General features: G+C 45.3%; 1 pseudogene; it reads right to left on the minus strand.

Annotated features, from left to right (window-relative positions):
• Positions 1–579: 579 nt before the first annotated feature.
• LOC115461878 lies at positions 580–1417 on the minus strand (annotated as a pseudogene).
• Between the last annotated feature and the right edge of the window lie 21652 nt (positions 1418–23069).

The following is a 23069-nucleotide window of genomic DNA, read 5'->3' on the forward strand; positions in this document are numbered from 1 at the left end:
GGGTAGGTCTCTCACATACTCTCACACACTCTCTCTCTCACACACACTCTATTTCTCTCTCTCACACACACACACTCACTCTCACACACACACACATATACTCTGTCTCTCACACACTCTGTCTCTCTCACACAAACACACACATACACTCTGTCTCTCACTCATTCTCTCTCTCTCTCACTCACACACACACTCCATCTCTCACACACACTTTCTCTGTCAAACATGCACACTCCGAGGAAAACCTTGCTAGCGCCCGTTTCATTTGTGTCAGAAACGGGCCTGTTTTACTAGTATATATATATATATATATACATACACACACATATATATACATACACACACACACACACATATATATACATACACACACAGTTACACATACACTCACTCTGAGGTGTGAAAAAAGGAAAATACATATACAGAGAGAGAGAGAGAGAAGTGAAAAAAAAAAGGAGAAAAATACTCTAAAAAGAATCAATTGTATTTCAAAATGTTACCATGTTAAAAATGTCCTAATCACCAGCACAAAATAAGAACTATATGCATCTCATTCTACAGTCTCACACTTAATAAATGCTAATAGTAGTAGTAGTACTTCGTCTTAAACAACTTCTTGTTCTCCGAGTCAGCAACAGGATGTTCTTCTCCTTCTGGTGTTTCTTCAGTCACAGTTGTTTGATCCAGTTCACTTAGTTCATCTTTCACGGTTCCCCAGTTGTGAGATCCACTACCACCATGTTTGTCCTCATGCTTAGGGCCAGATCTATCACTGCCACTGTGCCTGTCAAATTCCCATTTACCACGCAAATCAAAGCCATCTCCTCTGCCCAGACCACGTCCTCGACCACGACCTCTGCCACCAGGACCACCACGCCCACGCATGGGCCTGTCAATGATGGGTTTATCCACAGAAAATTCCCCTCCTTCATCCTTTTCTTCTGCAGGTCTCTCAAAGCGGCGCTCCCGAGGTGGCCGTCTGTCCGGTCTTCTGTCATTGGGCTTGCCTTCCCCCTGAGGTGGCTGTTGTTGTTGTTGTTGTTGCTGCTGCTGCTGCGGTGTCGTCTGCTGCTGATCAGGCCTTCTGCCAACCCTTCTTATCCCTTCTTTCTTCAGGGGGACGGGTGCTTGGTTCTCCTCCTTCTTGTCGGGCAGCGGGTTTTTCCGATCCTTCTGAGACTCTTTTTTCAGCTGCTTGGCGGCCTGCGCGGCGGTCTTGGCGGCCCCTTGATTCCCAGCGCTCTCCTTCTTCTTGTTTTCGGCGGCCTTTAATACCTTGAACGGATCGGACTCGTCGTCAAATAGCTGGTCGAACCGATTGGTCACGACGCAGCCGAAGCCTTCCTGTAGATGTCCGGGCATGATGGCCCTTTTCCAGAGGGATGCTCCTCTGATTCTACGAGGGTTGCAGCGAAAAGCTCGCCGTGAATAGCCACAAGATGGCTGTGGAAAATCTATGATGTCATCAGCTCTGCAATAGATTGTTCCATTAAAATAGACGAAGAGCTCTCCGCTAAAAACTGTATCTGAAGATCTGACACATGACAAAACAGCAGGCCAATGATTACTAAAGTGTAGTACATTTTTTGCATGCATTACACCTTAAGTGGGAAAACTTAAGGTGCAGGAAGTGAAAAGCCCTTGTGGTAAATACAGGGGATGCTGCAAGCATGTGGGATAGATATATACCAATAGTTCACTCTAGCTTCCATTAATCACTGAAAATCAAGAACCCAGCCTCACACCAGCTGCGTATAAGTACTATTTGCCACTTACACTGTTACCAGATATTCCTACATCCGCATCTATTGATGGAGAAAAAAAGCCTCAGTTCAGCCACCCAACTAGCCTGAACAAGCAGACTATAAGGTTTGAGCCCGGCTTACCATCATATGGCTTAGAAAAAAAAACTCCACCACTCACTATACCAACTCCAATATTTATCATCCAAATTATTTAGTTTCTTTAGCAAGGTATGTGTGTCTCAATATTTATCCAAGCAGTGTGTGTGTCTCAAATATCCCAGAACAATTAGCCCTGAAGTTGGTCCAACATGGATATCCCCAGCAGATTGTTAGAAACAGGGCCGCCGAGAGGGGGGGACAGGGGGGACAAAAATCCCCGGGCCCGGGCCTCCGGGGGGGGGGGGGGGGCCCGGCGCCACTGCAGTCCGGCCCGCCCTCTGTAGCTCCCGGAACTAACCTGAAGCGCCTTCATGTTCGCATCGCAGCAAGCAGCAGCAGCAGGTCAGGCCACTCCTTCCTTCCGTGTCCTGCCTGATGTAACGTCCGCGAGGGCGGGGCACGGAAGGAAGGAGTGGCCTGACCTGCTGCTGCTGCTTGCTGCGATGCAAATGTGAAGGTGCTTCAGGTTAGTTCGGAGGGCCCGGCAGCGGGTGGAGGGGGGGCCCGGCGACCTCGGGTGGGGCGGGGGCAGTCTTGTCCATGCATATACAAATCTGTTGAAAAGATCTCTCCCTGTAAACCCATGTTAGAATCTTATATTTGATTTAAAGTACTGTATTATTCTTTCATTTACTAGTGCTTGCATAACTTTATTTACTTTCTATATGTCCTCATCTTGTGATGTAAGTCTATATTCATCTTCCTTCAGTACCCAGGAATCTATCCTGTTTTCAACAGCAAATTAAACAGAGCTATTTGGAGTCTACGATGTACAACATTGTATAATACAAATAGGCATGAACATATTTTACATTTACACTGCTCATACCATGTACAGCACTGAACAAATATTAGTACAACTTTTGCTGGTAAATGTCAGAGCAGGCACTGGCATGGCGTGAGCCAAAGCAGTGTTGAGGATACAAGGCCAGAGCCCTAACCAAGCTACCAAGTGAGATGAATTCGAGGAGAGTAAAGTGCCAGGAATGAGGTTTTGTGGTCAATCCCCTAACAATTCATATTGGCAGAGGCCAATAAAAAGGCTCCTGAGTATTGGGAAGTGTTAAATTACCAAGGTAAAGGCCATTTGATTTATTAGGATGTTAGCGCGCGCACACACACACACAAATGTGAGTCCTCCAGTGTGGGGAATCCTTCTATCCAGAGAATTAGTATGCTTTAAGCTCTTCAATGAATCACAGATGCAGACTGAAGTTGCCTTCCTTTACGTATGTACTGATACAGTGCATGGTGATGTTCATGTTTAGTTACAACTAGTCTACTACATGGAAAGCTTAACTTCTAATGACTTTGTGCCTGTGAATGTATTTCATCTCTGAGACTCAATGTCCCTTCAGTGTTCTTGGGTGGTTCTTTTGCCTCTGTCTGCAGGGGAATCTCCAATGTTCAAGTTAACTCTCTTTCAGAGTTAGGATCCAATGCAGTCTCCTTAAGCAATTACACTTTGTCATCCTCTTCTTTACTTTGGTATCTGATGACTAGTATCTCCAATTTCTCCGCTGCGAGACCCTATTGTTAGGAAGCTGAGCCTCCTCTCTTTCAGGTACCACTTAGGTAAATAAATAGCTCTCCTAACTTTTCTACCTTTAGATGCAGCTGGCGGGAATGAGAAGGTGCACAAGGTTTGCCCAAAGGAACCTCATGCAGAGAGAGACATGCCACTGTAAGCCAGAGGAACACATTTCACAAGGATGGATGCGTGAGAGGAAGGGAGGATGGACGGATGGACCTCGGCCAAAACCCTTCTCGCGGCCCCCCACAAGCTCAGTCGCCTGTGCAGAGACTGCCGGACACCTCAGCCTCACCGAAGACAGCAGACTCCCGGTGGAGGAAGCCCTCCCGAGAGGACCCGAAGAGGTAGGGAGAAACCGCTTTGCCGGAACGCTGGACTGGCCAGCCCACAAGGGCACTCCCCATTCGGGTCTAAAGTGCCAAATTGATCAGTGGACAGAAGAGGGGAAGGAGATGAGAGAAACTGCCCTCACCTGGATGAGAGAGAGAGGTTGTGCACCTCTCCGCTCTGTCAAAATGAAAAGTCAGGGCTCTCCCTCGGAAAGGGGGCATCCCGGGCTTTCAGCCCAACCTCCTGGAATGAATCTGACCCTTGTTTGGACTTCCAGAGAGTGCTCACCAGCACCCCTCCCCTGGTGCACACACAAGGGGTAAGTAGGTCCCTCTCGGGGAGTCCGGGATGGCTCTCCAAGGGCAGGCAGGCTTTCAGGACCTTCTCTCTCCCTCCTGGCGACTTCCGGGAAAGGCCATTCTTTCTGCGGCCCCAGAGCGCCCTCCGGCAGCCAGCGTGCTGTGGGCGAAAGGGAGGCGCATGCCGGCTTGGGACCCCAGCTCCCCGAGCTCCTCTTCAGGCGCCGGTTGCAAGTTCCACCCCTAGCTGGGCTTCTGGAGTGCCCTCCGCAGCTAGGTCCGACGGCAGTGCACAATGCCCCTCTGGACGGGCCCCATGGAGGTCCCTCTGAGCCAGGGCGGGCTCAGGCGAGGTGTCCCGGTCATGGAAACCGGCAAGACAGCAATTCGTAGAAACCTCTCTGCCTCATCAAAATGAAAAGTCAAGGTGCCCCTCGGGAGGGGAGAGACTCGGTTTTTCAGTTCGACCTCCTGGAACTGCTGCCCGGCCGCAGAGAAGTAAATCTGATTCCATTCGGACTGCTACGGCAGTCTCCCTCTGGTGGCCGCCGGCGGTATTGCGCCCGGCCCACGCTGAAATTTTTAAAAGAGCCTTCTAGAGCTCAGGGGATGAAGCCCCGTCCTCCGCACATGTGGCCGGGGAGGAGGAGGAGCGGGAACGTCTTTACCGAAGGAATGCATCCCGCCACCGTCCACTCACGGAACGACTATTAAGCCCCATAACTAATAAGCCTCCCCCCTCATGCTGAGACTCCCTCTGAATTCAGCCAGCTCAGCCCTGCGGGGACTTCAGCCATCTGGTTCCCCAGGCCTGTAATTATACTGTTATGTGTGACATATTTGCCATTATAGTAGATAGATAGATAGATAGATAGATAGATAGATAGATAGATAGATAGATAGATAGATAGATAGATAGATATAGTGCCCACCCATATTAGCTCTGGGCCCAGCCAAAATGTCAGGTCTGGCTGTGCTACTTTTAATTTTAATGCACGGTCATTTACTGCCCCACTAAAAAAGCGCCCTTTTTCCCAGCTGCAGTAAAAAAAAAAAATGGCCCATTGTGCACCAAATTCACACATCCAGACTACCGCAGGCCATTTTTTACCGCAGCTTAGTAAAAGTGCTCCTCAAGGCGGTGTACAGCAAGAATAAGTCAAACATAAGCAATAGACAATTACAGCAGTAAAAATATTCAAATGATAATACAAAGTATGGCATAGTATACTACATTACAATGTCAACACAATGTGTAATAAAACATTTTCCTAGCCTAGAGTATAAGCAAAGACGGAACATAGAGATAGACAAGATAGAGTAAGAGGAGTAATAAAATAATGGGATTAATTTAAAGAAAGTTGTAAATGAGGTCAGAAAGGTGCTTGAACATGATCTTAGCTAGGGTAGGAGTGGGTAAAACATGTCATGCTCTGGTACGTGCAGCCGGTGTTATTTATTTCTTCCATTAAAGGCCTGGTTGAAGAGCCCTGTGCTATATGCTGCTCTTAGGAGAGTATACACTAGTATTCTATAATGGAATCTGGACGCCATTATAGACTAGGTGCTTCCCACATAGCATTGGGACGCCTAAAATGAGACGCCCACTTACAGACTTGCCCACTGAGTATTGCAGAAAGCAGTGTTGATGGTTTAGTAGACTGAGCTGTTTATACTGGATCAATACTGAACCAATGACTCAGCAACTAATGACAGCATGATCTTGCTGAGGTGCTACCCTTCTTGCCAACTGCGTAGATGTTAAATATCTTATGACATTTTTCATGACAGTAAGGCTGATCTCAGTGTCCTGACCAAAATCCAACACATGCTTTACAATCTGGTCTGCTAAAACTCTCTCTGCAGACAGAATCATTTTAGGATTAGAAAAATCTCTGATCAATGTTATAGTGCATAGCTCTTGTTAATTTAAATGAGATAATGCCAAAAAAATGTATTCTTTACAAATCACGTTCATTTAAAGCCTGATTTGCATACAGCATCTAGATGGGAAATGGAATGTCAAAGTCAGGATGTCCACATTTCTGGTGTGTTTTACAAAAGGCTTTGCTGAATGTGGATCCTTTTGTAAATTACATATATAAATGTGTGCAAATGCTGAAATGACCAGCAGGAACAACCGTTAAAAAAAAAGGCAGCATTGCTGTCTAAGGGGTTCTTTTACAAAGGCGCAGTAGGACTACTGTGAGGGTAGAGTGAATCAAATCGGCTCTGCCGCCAGGGTAGCATGGAAGCCTGGTAGTAGTTCTGAAGTTGGCACATGCAGTTTTCCGTGGTAGAAAATAATGTTCTATTTTATACTGCAGGGGGCGTTCCCAGTGATAATTGGCAGCGCTGTCACATTGCCACGTGCTGCCCGATTACCATGGGGTTAGCATGTGAGCCCTTACCGCCTTCTAAATAGGTGGCCGTAAGGACTCAGGCAGTAAATAGCTGCACACTAATTTTAATATTAGTGCACGGCAGGGGCATAGCTATGTGGGGCCACAGGGGCCTGGGCCCACATAGATTTGGTCCTGGACCCCCTTGCCGACGACCCTCTCGACCCCTCCCCTCCAGCCGCCAACCCTCCCCCGGCATCGCCGTGGGCTACTTTTGCTGGCAGGGGACCCCAACCCCCGCCAGCCAAGGTCCTCTTGCTTCCCGCACAAGGCTTCGTTCTGTTTCTGACATCCTGCATGTTGTACGTGCAGGACGTCAGACTCACAGAAACAGAACAAAGCCTTGCAGACAAAAGGCTTCGTTCTGTTTTAGTGAGTCTGACGTCCGGCACGTACAACGTGCAGGACGTCAGAAACAGAACAAAGCCTTGTGCGGGAAGCAAAAGGACATTGGCTGGCAGAGATTGGGGTCCCTCGCCAGCAAAAGGTAGGTGGCGCGAGGGGGGGGATGAGAGGGTCGTTGGCAGGGAGGGGCAAAGTTGGTGGTGGTGGCGGGGGGGGGGGGGGGCAGGCAGCGGCACCACGGGGGGCTAAAGTGTGCCCCCTCACCTGGACTCTGGACCCCCCTCCCGCCGAAGTCTGGCTACGCCCCTGGCGCATGGCCATTTATTGCACCATTTTAAATAAGGCCTTTTCCCCACCATGGTAAACAGTGTCCCAGCGTGCACCAATTTCACATCCCAAAAGTAGTGCAGGCCACTTTTTACCGTGGCTTACTAAAAGCGCCCCTTATTGCCAATTCTGAAACCTACAAGTGTAAACATCAGCAAGCACATGCCTAAGTGGAGTGGAGGAATGGCCTAGTGCAGTTCTCAGGACTCACCCAGCCAGTCAAGTTTTCATGATATCTGCAGTGAATATTCATGAGATAGATTTGCATACACTCTCCCCACTGCATGCAAATGGATCTCATGCATTTACATTGTGGGCATCCTGAAAACTTGACTGGCTGGGCATGTCCTGAGGACCGAACTCAGAACCCTGGCCTAGTGATTAGAGCACTGGGCTAACAGACACAGAAGCCCAGTATAAATCCCACTGCTGTTCCTTGTGATCTTGGACAAGACATATAACTTCTTCAGTGTCTCAGGTACAAAATTAGGGGCTGATGCAGAAACCTACCATAAACTGTGCGGTTACTGAGGGGTATGCAAACATGTTATTAAGCACAGAATGTAGAGAGGGGTTGAGCGGGGTTTGAGTGAACATTATTAGATGGAGAATGCAGAGAGGCTTCCGCGCACGAGTTAACTCAGATAGATGTAATCTACTTAGATTTCAGCAAAGCTTTTGACACGGTTCCCTACAGGAGGCTCTTGACTAAACTTGACAGGCTGAAGATAGGACCCAACGTGGTGAACTGGATTAGGAACTGGTTGACGGACAGACGCCAGAGGGTGGTGGTTAATGGAATTCACTCGGATGAGGGAAAGGTGAGTAGTGGAGTGCCTCAGGGATCGGTGCTGGGACCGATTCTGCTCAATATATTTGTGACAGAGGCGTAGCTAGGTTTTGATGACTGGGGGAGCAGACGTTTGTAAAATAGGCGCTAGAAGGGTAGGCCGGCCATAGCATCCCACAGCAGAGAAGGTGCAACTAGACATTCCTAGAAAAGTCAAGGCACTGCTAATGCACCCCAAGCCTAAGGGACACTGGTGGCTGCTTTAGAGTCTCATTGGGATTAGCACATTTTCCAAGGGGAATGTACCTAGGCTCTGACTCTCTTATAAAGGTAACAACCAAATAGAAACTTCTCTGTCCTTTTTACAATGTACTGCCAAGTGGCAAGCCAAGTGAAAACACAAATACAAACACAGACCGAATAAATATTTTTTACACTTGCAGCCTATATTAGCATGTCAACACGTTGGCATTTGTGTACCGTGAAGTGGAATTTCTTACAATAGGCTGCAGTTAGTAAAATGCTGAGGTGGATTTAGTGACAGTGCCGGTACTGGTTAATGACTTTTGTTTGGGCCCTTTTCTGTATATACATCCCATAGTCTCACAACCTGCACAAAATTAAATGGTAGATATTGTCCAGATTGCCCCACCTATGCAGACTCCTTGTTTCCCTTGCCTCGTCCTAGGAGTCCTATCCCCTCAAGTCCGACATCAAGAAGGCTATAGGGACTCCCCCTCACACCCTGTATTCGTGCAGAGATGTTTTCATCTAGTAAAGGGTCACCAAAACAGACATCAGATGCAGATGTGATTCCATGTGTCCCAATGAAAGAAGAGTTTAATTTTACTTCCTACATAAGCACACAACTATGGAATGGGCTCCCAAAAGCTGTGAAAACAATCCACCACGACCACTTGAACTTCAGGAAATCACTAAAAACCAACCTCTTCAAAAAGGCCTACCCCAACAACCCCACGTAACCCTCTTCACCTACCAACACAGCATGACTATGATCGAACAGGTCAACATGCAATCTTCATCCATTCCGACCCTCCACTTATATACCTCATACGATCACTATACAACTTTGTATTTGTTATCCACCGACTGGGCAACCGCCTTTGATGGTACTATGTAAGCCACATTGAGTCTGCAAATAGGTGGCAAAATGTGGGGTACAAATGCAACAAATAAAAGACATATTCCAAATTTCAACATATTCCATCTTTATAACACCGGGTGTCCAAAGGCAGATTACAGCAACAGTTAAGATCAAGAAACAGGGTATTCTCACAGAAATTTTGCCATCCCTGTATAGTATAGAAAAATGAGCACAAAATACAGATACTATAACTGCGGTTTCTACCAGATATAATAATTTTTAGGCTGTTTTAGTGATGTTCAATTTTTATTTCATGACATTTATATCTAAATATGGGAAGCTTTCGAATAAATTAAAAAGCTATCAAATAAGTAAAAAAGAAAACATTTGTCCTCCATGTTTTTAAGGCACTGCCTATCCAACTGGAACTAGATAGGAATAGGAACACCCCATCTCCTGTTTTCTTCAATGTACTTGGACATCGCCTCTTGCTTCCCTGACCCCCCTCCCCTCTGGGTCTCCCTTGCTTCCCCCCCCTGAAATCTCCCTCTTCCTTCCCTTGATGACCCCTATTGACTATCTTGGTCTGCCCTCCCCCCCCCCCCCCCCACACCACACACAGTGTATTTTATTTCCATTATGTCCCCCTTTTTAGATTTATTTTATGGGCAGAAGAAGAAGAGAGAGACACACACACACTCTCTCTCTCTCTCTCATTCTCTGTCTCCCCCCTTTTTGTTTTCATTTTATGGGCAAAAAAAAAAAGGCCTGTGTCTCCTCCATCCCCAGGCAGAGGCCCAGATTCCCCACCACACACAGCCAGCCAGCCAGCCAGCCAGTTGAAGCTGCCTGAGGCCGAGAGAGGCTCCGTGATGTCCGAGCGTTGACTCGACAGCTGGGTGCCTGCCTGCCTGCCAAACACCGCACTGACCTGCTGCACTGTGTGTGTGCGGTGTGCCCGAGGGGGAGTGGGACCCCTGGCCCTGTGGAGGATAGAGGACCCCTTCCTGCCCTGGCTCTGGCTGGTGGCTCTGTCTGCAGTCGTCTGCAGGACGCGGGTCCGTCGGGAAAAGAAATGGGGGGGGGGGGGTCAGCCTCGGAGGAACTAGGAGGAGGAACGTCATCCCTCGTCCGTCGACGTCGAGAGCGGGTAAGAGTGAGACTGAGACAGTGACGTTCTCAGCACTCAGCAGCTATGTTTTTGTTCTGTTCCTGGCGGTGCTGTTAGCAGAAGCAGGGCAGGCAGTCACTGACTCTAGGCGCTAGTCTGGCAGCAGCACAGGCTCTCAGAGTCAGCATTACATCGGACTCCGCGCGGGAAGGCAGGAGCAGCAGCGCATGCGCATAAGTGCCATTTTTTAAACAGCTGTTTAGGGGAGCGACCGCTCCCCATGCGCCCCACCTGGCTATGCTTCTGATTTGTGAGTGACATTGCCGAAGGGTTAGAAGGTAAAGTTTGCCTTTTTGCAGATGATACTAAGATTTGTAACAGAGTGGACACCCAGGAGGGAGTGGAAAACATGAAAAAGGATCTGCAGAAGCTAGAAGAATGATCTAAGGTTTGGCAATTAAAATTCAATGCGAAGAAATGCAAAGTGATGCATTTAGGGAGTAGAAATCCATGGGAGACGTATGTGTTAGGCGGTGAGAGTCTGATATGTACAGACGGGGAGAGGGATTTTGGGGTGATAGTATCTGAGGATCTGAAGGCAATGAAACAGTGTGATAAGGCGGTGGCCATAGCTAGAAGGTTGCTAGGCTGCATAGAGAGAGGTGTGACCAGCAGAAGAAAGGAGGTGTTGATGCCCCTGTATAAGTTGTTGGTCAGGCCCCACCTGGAGTACTGTGTTCAGTTTTACAGGCTATATCTTGCTAAGGATGTAAAAAGAATTGAAGCAGTGCAAAGAAAAGCTACAAAATGGTATGGGATTTGCGTTACGTATGAAGAGAGACTTGCTGACCTGAACATGTATACCCTGGAGGAAAGGAGAAACAGGGGTGATATGATACAGATGTTCAAATATTTGAAAGGTATTAATCCGCAAACTAACCTTTTCCGTAGATGGGAAGTGGTAGAACTAGAGACATGAAATGAGATTGAAGGGGGGCAGACTCAAGAAAAATGTCAGGAAGTATTTTTTCACGGAGAGAGTGGTGGATACTTGGAATGCCCTCCTGCGGGAGGTGGTGGAGATGAAAACGGTAACAGAATTCAAAAATGCATGGGATAAACATAAAGGAATCCTGTTCAGAAGGAATAGATCCTCAGAAGCTTAGCGGAGATTGGGTGGCAGAGCCAGTGGTGGAAGGCAGGGCTAGTGGTTGGGAGGGAGGCAGGGCTTGTGCTGGGCAGACTTCTATGGTCTGTGCCCTGAAAATGGCAGGTACAAATCAAGGTCAGGTATACACATAAAGTAGCACATATGAGTTTATCTTGTTGGGCGGACTGGATGGACCGTACAGGTCTTGCTCTGCCGTCATCTACTATGTGGATCCCAGCTCTGGAATGCTCTGCCCAGATACATTCGGTCAATTAGTGAATATCTTCCCTTTAGGAAACTATTGAAAACCCATCTATTCAAACAGGTTTACCTGAATGACCTGACATACCATAAGTAATCATAAGCAATCCATCTATTTACCGGTTCAACTAATTATTAACAACAATGACTTAGAAAACATCTCCTACCAACCTTCTTACCCTCCATGTTCTTCCCAACTTCTCCTTTACCACCCTACCTCCTTCCCTACCCCTATCCTTTCTCTCACATCTCTTCTATTCCATTTACTCCCTGTTCACTTGTCCTATCACATACCTCCTTTGTTGATTCTGATACTACAGATTGTATTCTCTTGTTACTATGTAAGCCGCATTGAGCCTGCGATGAGCGGGAAAGCGCTGGGTACAAATGTAATAAATAAATATGTTACTATGATATGGTTTCATGCTGTATGAAAAAGTTATGGTAATGAGCTTATTTAAGTATTACGTGCAATGCTAAGAGCTAGCGTGCCTTAGTAAAAGGACCCCTCTAAAACTTACATACAACTATTTATTTTATTTATCAAATTAATATACTGTTTATCCAGCTCATATAAGCAGGTTACAACCAACATTCATAAAACTAAAAAACATAACGTCCAATAATATTTAAAAAAACAAAAAACAAACTATGTTTATGTCTGCTATCTAATTTGAAAGCCCTCCTTCACTGTGCCCCAAACTGGCCACTTACTATATCGATAGTCCTAGGCAATTTGGGTGGATTTTCAGCCTGATATTATTACTCATACAGGAGTAAAAAAAAAAAAAATAGACAACTTATGCATTCACTGGCTGCTGGTGAAGGTATGCCTTACTTACATAAAAGATATTAACATCATTGTTTCTCTGTCCTGCATTCAATATAGAACATTTCACTGATAAAACCTTAGCTCTGCCATGGTTAGCTGTAAGGGGATTCTGGTTTACCGGCCCCACCCTATTGCTTTCAGAATTAAAATGCTGCTGTTTCACTCAAGGCAACTGATATATTCTAGGAAAAAGACCATAACGCCAGATGACAAATCCTGCCTTCTTATCTGTCAGCACAGCTCCCCCAGCTCTAATCCAACTTTTTAGTGCTGAAAGATAAGAAATGCATTCAGGCAGAGTACATCACAGCAGTGTCAGAGTGATTGTCTTCATGCCTTCATTCAATACCACTGAGGAACTCCACATTAGACATGTGCATTTCTCTTGTGCTTCCTTTCATTTCAGCATATGCTCTTTTGTTTTCCATGCACCAAGATAAAGTAACATGCAATAAAAGAATATTGAGCATATTAGCCTGCAGTAAAATAAAACAAAATTCAATTGAGGTGCGCTAAGCCATTAGGGGGAATTCCACAACACTGTGCCCCAACACAAGAACCCAGAGGCCACCTATGTGATACTTATTCTATAAAAAACAAAGTAGTTGCTTACTTTCCTTTATAGAATATAGGAGATATACAGGCACAATAGTTTCATTCTGTTTAGTTTCCTGTACCATTTGCAGGATTTTTTTTTTTTCATTTTTGTTTTAGGGCAATTTTGTTAATTAACAGGTAGAAGCAGTGGCTGCCATCCCCCCTTCCCCCTTCACAAATCCTACTCTCTTGGTAAACTATCCCACCCATGACTATCCATGACAGTCCCAGCCATGAAGAACATCTGACCCAACCCAACCCCCCTCCAATCCCCCATGGCATCAGCATTAGGCAATGTATTCCCACACTCTCACTGAAGAGGCAGCTGGTGGTATAGTGCAAAAGTGACCCTCCTTTGCTCCTAGCCTCACTGCAATGAAGGGAAGGTAGAAAGGGCGTAACTACCACTGAATGGGCCTGGCAAAATGCCCAGGGCCACTCAATGGTAGGGACCACCTGTTATTACACCCTTCTTTCCCTTCATCTCCTCTTCTGCCCTCCACCTGGTCTTCCAAATGCTGACGCAGCTCATGGCGCAGACAGCACTGAAAGTGGCCTTTCTCTTTCTGGCTGGCGGTGCCTTACTTTTGCCGTATCCTGCCCAGATGAAGTTGCATCAGAGAAGTGGGATGTGGCAAGGAAAGGCTCTGCTGGCCAGAGAGAGAGAGAATTTCAGTGCTGTGTCTGCCATGAGCTGGTCATGTGTCTGTTGTAAACTGCCTTAGTCTTTGGAGGACAGGTGGGGGGGGGGGGGGGGACTGTAGGGATGTCTGACTTAGGTGTGGGGGGGAGGGATAGGGAAGAGAGAAACAAAAAAAAAGACCTGGAGCAAGGGGGGGGGGGGGTAGAGTGGGAGAGATGTTGCACCTGGAGGGTTGGGGGGGAGGGAAAGCAGATGGAAGAGAAAAATGGAGTCCTAGACTGTTATTTCAGCATTCAGACTATTTGTATAATTTTTGGCCCTACCACCAACATGCCTTGAATCCTGCCCCTCTTTAACTGCATAACTTTGCCATCTATTGACTTATACCAGTGGTTCTCATCCTAGTCCTTGGGGCACCTCCATCCAGTCAGGTTTTCAGGATTTCCACAATGACTATGAATAAGATAGATTTGTATACCAAGGAGGCAGTGTATGCAAACAAACCCATCTCATGCATTAATTATAGCAGGGGCATAGCCAGACAACAGATTTTGGGTGGGCCTAGGCAAGAAGTGGGTGGGCACCAAGTGCTCTACCCCCCCCCCCCCCCCAACCACCACAAAATATCTCAGTTGGTGGGAAAACACTTCTTTCTACCTTGGCAGTCTGCAGCAGGCATGCGCTGAAAACTGAGCATGTGCAGAGTAGTGTTTTCGTTACCATCAAGGGAAGGGGAAGTCTTCAGCTTGGGATCCCCACTAGCTACCGCTAAATGTGTGCTACTGTTGTGTGGGCCTGAGCCCTAAGTGGGTGGGCCCAAGTCCACCTGTGGCTACGCCACTGCATTGTAGATATCCTGAAAGCCGAACTGGCTAGATGTGCCCAAGGATAAGTTGAGAACCATTGACTTATATGATCAAAAGTTTTCCATTCAGAGGGGTAGGAATTTGTGAAACATCTGAAAATAAATAGAAAAGTCCTCTGAATATTGACCCACTAATAATTTAAAGATTCTATGAAGTTTGCAAGAGTCTCTAAGATCTCCTTCTGATCTTTCATCAGTTGGCATTCAGAGGTTCCTCAGTGGTTCTCTCCAGATCAGCCATTCCCAACCCAGTCCTCAGGACACACCTCATCCCATCGGGTTTTCAGGATATCCACAATGAATATGCACGAGATAGCTTTGCATACACTGCCTCAATTGTATGCAAATCTAACTCATGCATATTCATTGTGGATATCCTGAAAATCCGATGGGACTAGTTGTGCCCTGAGGCCTGGGTTGGGAACAGTTGCTCCAGATGGTATAATTTGAGAAGGGCCGCTATTCCTTTCTTATTTGCTTCCACAGGTGGACAACATGCTTGTCTATCGTGCTACAAGATGTTGGATTAGCAGAAAATATTAACTAATAATTTTAGTAGTTTTATCATTTAAAGATCTTTGTGAATCAAACAGAATTCCTTGTCTATCCTGTATCAATTAATTGTATATGTAGTAAATAAATTTAGCAAGTAAGGGTTGTAACTTCAATTTATCTTGCTATTTGCTATGAAAGCAAAATGTTTTATCATGATGAATATGCCCGGTGTATGAGGCTGCTGTTGTAGAAGCTCAATTAAAGGACTGTATTTTAACAATTAGTCAACTAGAGCTCAGAAACCTGAGCTACTGCAGTAGATCTATCATGCAAGGGGCCCTTTTACAAAGGTGTGGTAGGGCTACTGCATGAGTAGCACACACTAAATCGGCCCTACTGCCGAGCTAGCATAGGAGTCTAGAGGTAGTTAAGTTGGCATACACAGTTTTCCACGAAATAATTTCCTATTTTCTACCACAGGGGGCATCCCTGGCAGTAATCGGCAGTGTGGCCACATTGCCACATGCTGCCCGAATACTGTGGGGTTAGCGTGTGAGCCCTTACCGCCTTCTAAGTAGGTGACGGTAAGGGTTAAGGTAGTAAATAGCTGCACACTAATTTTAATACTGGCGCACAGAAATGTACTGCCCCATTTTAAAAAAAGGCCTTTTCCCACTGTGGCAGAAAGTGGCCCAACCGTGCCAATTTCACACGCCAAAACTAGCGCGGCCCACTTTTTACTGCAGCTTAGTAAAAGGGCTCCATAGATAGAGAAGGGACCCTAGTTCATTCTTACTATCTGGAAAAGGTAGCATCATTGACCTTGAAAATATGGAGGGAAGATCTTCAGCAGCCCACACCTCAGCTGCAGCCTCAGGGGTCCTTTTACTAAGCTGTGGCAAAAGGGAGCCTAAGCTGTTGTCAGCCCATGTTTTTCACATGCGCAGAGGCCCCCTTTTACCGCAGCGGGTAAAAAGTTGTTTTTTTTTCCTAAAGAAATGGCCGTGCAGCAAGTGAAGCACTTGCCGATTGGCCATTTTGCAGTAGCCTGGCAGTACTTCCGGTTTAGCTAGCAGTAATCCCGTGTTGGGTTTACCGCTGCTTAGTAAAAGACCACCCCCCCCCCCCCCACAAGTATCCAAAAAAAACCACCTCTCACTAAGGATACCGACTGGTAAAGCTGAATTAATTGAAAAATTCTATTCTATTTATGCTGTTCTGCCTAGTCATTATGGGTTCTAGGAGATTTAAAAGAAAAAGTCAACACACAGAGTTGAAAATTACAAGTAACAATAACAATCTATTTATTAAAATATTTATAGAAAAAAAATCTTCTCAACTATTTCCAAAAAAGAACATAAGAAGGTTGCACTCTAATCTAATGCTTTACCATTTGACCTGAAAATAATTCACAACCTAATTAACTTCCTTAAAGCACTGAAGACTCACTTCTTTAACAAGACATACCATAATGACTCATAATAGAAACTGTAATGCACCACCACTTACTTAATACTTTGAACATTTTCTTCTTATACCGGATTGTTTACTATTACTATCCAGCTTATTTTCGAAAGATTGACGGCCATCTTCCGACACAAATCGGGAGATGGCCAGCCATCTCTCAAGGCCGGCCAAATCAGCATAATCAAAAGCCGATTTTGGCCAGTTTCAACTGCAGTCTGCCGCAGAGCCGGCGAAAGTCAAAGGGGGCGTGTCGGCAGCGTAGCAGAGGCGGGACATGGGCAGGCATGGGCGTGGTTAACAGATGGGCGGCTTCAGCCCATAATGGAAAAAAGAAAGCCGGCCTTAACGAGCATTTGGCCGGCGTGACTTGGTCCTTTTATTTTTTGGACCAAGCCTCAAAAAGGTGCCCCAAATTACCAGATGACCTCCCCGTACTCCCCCAGTGGTCACCAACCCCCTCCCACCCTAAAAAAAAAATCTAAAACATTTTTTGCCAGCCTGTATGCCAGCCTCAAATATCAGACCCAGCTCCCTGACAGCAGTATGCAGGTCCCTGGAGCAGTTTTTGGTGGGTGCAGTGGACTTCAGGCAGGCAGACCCAGGCCCATCCCCCCCTACCTGTTATACTTGTGGTGGTAAATGGGAGCCCTCCAAAACCCACTGTACCCACATCTAGGTGCCCCCCTTTACCCATAAGGGCTATGGTAGTGGTGTACAGTGGTGGGGAGTGGGTTTTGGGGGGATTTGGGGGGGCTCAGCACCCAAGGGAAGGGAGCTATGTACCTGGGAGCCATTTCAAAAGTCCACTACAGTGCCCCCTAGGGTGCCCGGTTGGTGTCCTGGTGTGTCAGGGGCCAGTGCAGTACAAATGCTGGCCCCTTCCACGTCCAAATGCCTTGGTTTTGGCCAGGTTTGAGATGGCCGGCTTCGGTTTCCATTATCGCCGAAAACCAATGCCGGCCATCTCAAACCCAGCCAAATCCTAGGCATTTGGCCGGCCCCAACCGTATTATCAAAAGAAAAGATGGCTGTCCATCTTTTTCGATAATATGGTTCGGGACCGCTCTTTCCGGCACCGGCCATGTAGATGGCCGGCGCCGTTCGATTATGCCCCTCTATGTCATCCATGTCCTATATGTAATACCAACTGAATGCTTTCTCTTTTTACCTGATTGTTTATTATCCAGCTTATAATTGAAAAAGAAAAACGCCTATATTGCGACCCAAATCGGGAGATAGACGTTTATCTCACAAAAACGAATAAAGCGGTATAATCGAAAGCCGAATTTGGACGTTTTCAACTGCACTCCGTCGCGGATGTGGACAAAGTTGATGGGGGCGTGTCAAAGGCGTGGTGAAGGCGGAACTGGGGCGTGGTTATCGGCCGATCAGAGATAGGCGCCTTTCGCCGATAATGGAAAAAAAATGTGCGTTTTTAGCGAGAATTTAGGGCACTTTTCCTGGACCCTGTTTTTCCACGAATAGGGCCCCAAAAAGTGCCCTAAATGACCAGATGACCACTGGAGGGAGTCGGGGATGACCTCCCCTGACTCCCCCAGTGGTCACAAACCCCCTCCCACCACAAAAATATGCCGTTTCACAACTTTTTATGTTCACCCTCAAATGTCATACCCACCTCCCTGGCAGCAGTATGCAGGTCACTGGAGTAGTTATTAGGGGGTGCAGTGGACGTCAGGCAGGTAGACCCAGGCCCATCCCCCCCCACCTGTTACACTTGTGCTGGTAAATGGGAGCCCTCCACACCGCCCCCCAAACCCACTGTACCCACATGTAGGTGCCCCCCTTCACCCCTTAGGGCTATAGTAATGGTGTAGACTTGTGGGTGGTGGGTTTTGAGGGGGATTTGGGGGGCTCAACACCCAACGGAAGGGTGCTATGCACCTGGGAGCTCTTTTACCTTTTGGTTTTTTTTTGTAAAAGTGCCCCCTAGGGTGCCCGGTTGGTGTCCTGGCATGTGAGGGGGACCAGTGCACTACGACTCCTGGCCTCTCCCACGAACAAATGCCTTGGATTTATTCGTTTTTGAGCTGGGCGCTTTCATTTTCCATTATCGCTGAAAAACAAAAACGCCCAGCTCACAAATTGTCGAATAAAACATGGACGTCTATTTTTTCCCAAAATACGGTTCGGTCCGCCCCTTCACGGACCCGTTCTCGGAGATAAACGCCCATGGAGATAGACGTTTTCGTTTGATTATGCCCCTCCATGTCATCCATGTTTTCTTTACAATTCCAATTGTATCTGTATTCTGCAATGGCGTAAGCCATGACAGAAAATTGTAAGCTACGTTGAGCCTGCAAATAGGTGGGAAAATGTGGGATACAAATGCAACAAATAAATACATAAATACATCTTTGATAGAAGTCCATTCTAGATTTTGCTGGGTTGAAACATAAATGAGCTAACATTCATATAAAGTGAATACGTTTAGTTGAAGGATAGCTAAAATAAGAGATGTCAAAAAATCATGAAGAATGCCTAGTCACAGGATAAACAATGAGTTGGGAAATGTCTTTAGAACCCAAAACATTCACAATCTAAAAACTAGCTAGGCTGTTTTGAACTTGACAAAATGCTTGGATAGGTAACCAGTGTAATTGAACCATCAGCAGTGTAGCTCAAATTTTGGGGAACCAAAAATCAATTTGGCATGGTAGCATTTCATCATGTGACACTTCATTAGATATTCATTGAAATTATACGCATGGAAAATTTGCAGCAAATGAGGGGGGTTGCTAACATGTATCTGAATAGTCCATCCAGTTGGGACCATTCAGGTCTTTATCTGCTCTCACTTATACTGTGCTACCTTTTGTGACTAAATATGAGCCTCGCTAAAAATTCTTGCATATAGATGGGGTCTTTTACAAAGCGGTGGTAAGCCCAACGCGGGCTTACCACTCATTAAACTGGAAGTACCGCTGGGCTACCGCAGCAGCCCGGCGGTAGTTCCCACCCCCCAGTGTGCGCCATTTCCAGGGCTACAAAAATAGTTTTATTTTTGCAGCACCAGTGTTTACCCAGTGCTGCTATCGCCACCTCGATGGGTGGCGGTAAGTGCTCCTCCCCAAAATGGCCGTGCGTCAAGTGCTTCACTTGCTGCATAGCCATTTCTTTAAAACAAAACCCAACTTTTTACCTGCTGCGGTAAAAGGAGGCCTGAAACGCTGATGCCAGCGCAGGCCCCCTTTTGCCGCAGAATTTTAATGAGGCTCATATTTAGGTGCAGAAGGCCTGCTCTTGCGCCTATATGAGCCTCACTAAAATAGAATCCACACTGGCGTTATGTCCCAGACCACATGCAACACCTTCTGATATTTTATTGAAGCTTGCCAGATTAACATTGAGAGAACATTTTTTTATATTTGAAGATGAGCTATACTTGCAAATTTCAGGAGAGGCAATAGGTGCCATTTTTGCACCTTGATAGCCAATTTATACATGGCCCAGTTTGAAGAAATTTAAATTCATCATTCTCCATTCAGAAAGATTTATAGATGGTACAGATACATTGATGTCGTTTTTGCTTTATGGCTAAGTAATGAGAATGAGTATCAGTTTGTGGAATGGTTAAATTCTTGCAGTTCTAACATTCAAAAAATACAAAAGAATATCAATTTTCTTCAACTGTAAAATTTTGGGGTATATATTTAGATTCTAAATTTTCCTTACAACCACAAGTCAATATTTTGATTGTAAGGGTGTATATACTCATGTGTAACCTTGGCCGCATTCATATATGCTTTGAGGAAGAACAATTTCACTTAATTGTTCAGGCTCTACTGTTGAGTCTTTTGGACTACTGTAATGTGATTTACCTGGATGGTCCCTCCCAATTGATGAAGAAACTACAAACAGTCCAGAACACAGCTTTATGCTTGATTTAGTCAGTGAAAAAGTCTGATAAGACTTTCAGCATTTTATGGTAAAACCCATTGGCTTCCTATGCTGGAAAGAATTGTGTTTAAATTTTTTTGTATACTATATAAGGTATTATATCGGCTGGCACCTTATTATTTGATGAAATATATTCTTGCAGTACCTACTAGATCTTTTAGGAACACTAATTTGTTTGCTTTTCCTTCCTTAAGGGGTAGGAAGAAAATGTCAACGATTGAAAAATCTTGTTTCTTTTCAGGCTGCAAAACTTGGTAGGGAAATTTCTTGCATGTTATTATCTGCCATTGATTATTGGAATTTTAGATGTCAAATCAAGACATTTGTTTTGAAAATACATGTTATAGAAGGGTTAAATCTGTTTCAATATTAAGTAATTTTTTTTATCATTTAGATTCTATATATTGTACTTAGAATAGATATGTTTTTTTTAAAGCCAGTTTTTCTGATTGTGATCCACATAGAACTGCAAGGTGTACTGCAGAATATAAGATAAATTGTTATGTTATGTTATCAGTGTTCTAGCCTGAAGATCAATTTTCTGGATGTGGAAATCACACTGGGGAAAGATGTTTTCTACACTAAAGTATTCACTAAAGCCACTAATAGAAATTCCCTTTTGAAATATGAGCATTGCCATCCTTGTAGTTTGAAAAACATCCTTCCAAACTCACAAATGCTGAGATACAGGATTTCTTCAGATGCTACAGTGTTTAAGACACAAGCAAAGATCTGAATGCATAATTCAGAGAAAACAGGGTATCCGAAGGGAGCTTTGAGTGAAGCACACAAAAGGGCTAAATACAATGACAGTAATTGGATATTAAGGGATCAGCTTAAAATGGATAAAAGTGAATTGACACAAACATGTGTGTTATAATTTTTTGCACAGGGGTGACAGGTAGAGTGCCACAGAAAGGCAGCTTTATCAAGAGGCATTGGGAGATTAAGCAGACACATCCCATGTTTAGCAATGTGGGATTGAGGATAGTTTTTCTAGATGCAAACATTTAAAAGAAATATTGAGTCCTGGCACAATATCAAAAATGAGGAGAAGAAAACACAGTGGAATACATAATATTCTGAAAGAACATTATAAATGCGGCATGTGCAAGACAAGTGAAATTACAGTACAAATTAAGGAGTTTGTTAACCTGAGAGATCAGAGAAGCTATAAATTGAAATGGTTCACTAATTGCAAATCAGAATTCTTAATTTATGTCATCAGATGTGCATGTAATATATTATATGTGGGTTAGATAAGTGGATCTTTTAGAACTAGGATCAATGAACACAGATCAAGTCTGAAAACAAGAAGGCGTATAAGCATGAATTTGAATATTTGGAATGTTATGCAATTTATTTATTTGGATTTTGCTCACATCTTTTTCAGTAGTAGTTCAAGGTGAGTTACATTTAGGTACCCTGGGTATTTTCCTGGGCACTGGAGGGCTCACAATCTAAGCTTGCACCTGAGGCAATTGAGGGTTAAGTGACTTGCCCAAGGTCACAAGGAGAAGCAGTGAGATTTGAACCAGGCCCCTATGGATGTCATGACCGGTGCTTAACCATTAGGCCACTCCTCCACTCAACTGGGAACCAATAAATGGAAGAGGAGGTGATCAGGTTAAATGGTGAACAGGGATAGATTTATAAGTTGGACTCATTAGAGCTGAATGGTTTAAATAATTGTATGGAATGTAATGCATTTTTATAAGATAGAATTAGCACCAGAATGAACACGATCTGTGTATGTTACGTTTATTGCAGAATGTCAGCACTTGCACCAACGCCATGCACACATCTTCACAAATGCTGAAATAAATAACAATGCCAATTATTCTCAGGTTGAAAAATGAACTGGGCCACAGCTTTATTTATCCATAAAATACACAACATGAAATTCTTAAAAATTCAATTGTCAAATACAATGTAAATAATTAATTCCCCACAACAGTAATGTCATTCCCACTTGAAGCTAGTCAGTTCCGAACTAGCCCAGACTTCTACAATATAACAACAGCCTTCCCCCACCCACTAGAAGTTTGCGGTACTGCAGGACCTCCAGCTACTTGTGGCAGTGCCGCACAAAAGCACAAATGTTACTTAAGACTTTGCATGATTGTCTTATTCCCCATTCAACCCCTTCAATCCCCCAAAATTTCACCACAAGCTGTGACAGCAAAAAGCAAAAACAAAAACAGAAGCTGTGGACCACCTGTGACCCAAAGTAGCCTCCAATAAGTCCTGAACAGTACTCGGGAAAATATCCCAGCCAACCTCAGCCAACATCTGACTGATAAATCCCCGAACAATCACTAGTCAACAAATCATGGGTACGAACTATATCCCCCCCCCCCCCCAAGGCCACTACAAATCTGCCTATTTCCGAATTGACCTGCTGGCACTTGACTAAAAAATCCCACTTCATTTGCCACATTAAGTCAACCCCTTTCACCCTACATAACTAAGTCCCTCCCAAATGAATCAAAATAAGTTCCGGGGATGCGCCTGCAGAAGAGTTGGGAGCAGCTGGTCCCACAACATACCACGAATCCCAAGCCAGCAGATACTAATGCTTTGCTCCATCAAGCCGAGATTTGCTCCCCACTGAGACTCAACCACCCTCTTCTGGGCCCCAAATACATAGGAATATCCACGTAACCACACACAAAAATCAAGAGCCAGCTGACC

This window comes from Microcaecilia unicolor, chromosome 2 (assembly GCF_901765095.1).
Source record: "Microcaecilia unicolor chromosome 2, aMicUni1.1, whole genome shotgun sequence".
Lineage (NCBI taxonomy): Eukaryota > Metazoa > Chordata > Amphibia > Gymnophiona > Siphonopidae > Microcaecilia > Microcaecilia unicolor.